This window comes from Chiloscyllium plagiosum, chromosome 11 (assembly GCF_004010195.1).
Source record: "Chiloscyllium plagiosum isolate BGI_BamShark_2017 chromosome 11, ASM401019v2, whole genome shotgun sequence".
Lineage (NCBI taxonomy): Eukaryota > Metazoa > Chordata > Chondrichthyes > Orectolobiformes > Hemiscylliidae > Chiloscyllium > Chiloscyllium plagiosum.
Window position 1 is genome coordinate 94,132,680 of NC_057720.1, and position 1,164 is coordinate 94,133,843.

At 43.1% G+C, this 1,164-nt stretch overlaps 1 long non-coding RNA gene across 1 annotated transcript in view; it reads right to left on the reverse strand.

The window, feature by feature from the left end:
* Positions 1-409: 409 nt before the first annotated feature.
* LOC122554809 overlaps positions 410-1,164 on the reverse strand; it is a 22,656-nt gene continuing 21,901 nt past the window's right edge. The window contains exon 3 of the long non-coding RNA XR_006313094.1: positions 410-420. This is a non-coding gene — a long non-coding RNA (uncharacterized LOC122554809). The remainder of the gene's footprint in view (positions 421-1,164) is intronic.

The following is a 1,164-nucleotide window of genomic DNA, read 5'->3' on the forward strand; positions in this document are numbered from 1 at the left end:
TTTGCCACCCATGGCAGATTACTCCTTTTCCTACACTCCTTCCTTTTCATTGATATATACCTTTGCTGAGCTGTTTGAAAAAATTCTTTGATATTCCTCCACTGTCTGTCAACTCTCCCACCCTAAAGTCTTTGCTTGCAGTCTACATTAGCCAACTCCTGCCTCATCCTATTGTAGTCTCCTTTGTTTAAGCACAGAACCTTCGGATTGGATTTAATCTTCCCGCTTTCAAACTGTATTCTAAATTCAACCATACTTATCACAAGTCTTTTATCAGATTACGAGGTGAGGCGATGTTACCTTGGTGTTTTTGTATTCATTGTCAGAGACCTTGGCTTTGTAATAAAGTACAGGATAGATATTCACAACAGAGTATTCTGGACGGTGTGAATGTCCTACACTGTCTAAAACCATAAATCACTGCCGCCCCTCAGTTTACATGATTTGGAGATACCGATGTTGGAATGGGGTGTGCAAAGTTAAAAATCTCAACACCAGGTTATAGTCCCTCAGGTTTAATTGGAAGCACACTTGATTTTCCGAAAATCTCCTTTGGTGAAGGTGGTGAGTTTTGGATTCAGCTTTCCAGTTATTACCGTAAGAAGATAAGCACTGGGCACAGGAGAGGCAATGCAGCCCTTCGAACCAGCTCCACCATTTAATACCATGATGATTGAGCTCACCTTGATCTCAGCTGGATTTTCCCGCCTGCTCTCTCTCACCCTTCAACTCATTGCAAATTCAACATCTGTATCTCTTCAGTAAATTTGCTCATTGTCCTGGCATCCACCGCATTTTGAATAGGGAATTCCACAGATTCACGGCACATTGAGATTGGTACATTCTTCTTCATGAGAATAGAATAGAGTCCATATAGTGCAGAGTCCACACCAACCCTATAATGAGCATCCCATTCAGACTCACCCATTCCCTGTATTTCCCATGGTTAATGGCTTAACCTGCACATGCATGGACACTGTGGGAATTTAGCATAGCCAATCCACTTAACCTTTGGACGTCTTTGGACTGTGGGATGAAACTGGAGCACCCAGAGGAAACCCGCACAGACACAGGGAAAACATGTAAACTCCATACAGTCGCCTAATGCTGGAATCAAATCCAGGTCCCTGACGCTGTGTGTCAGCAATGCTAACCATTGAGCCA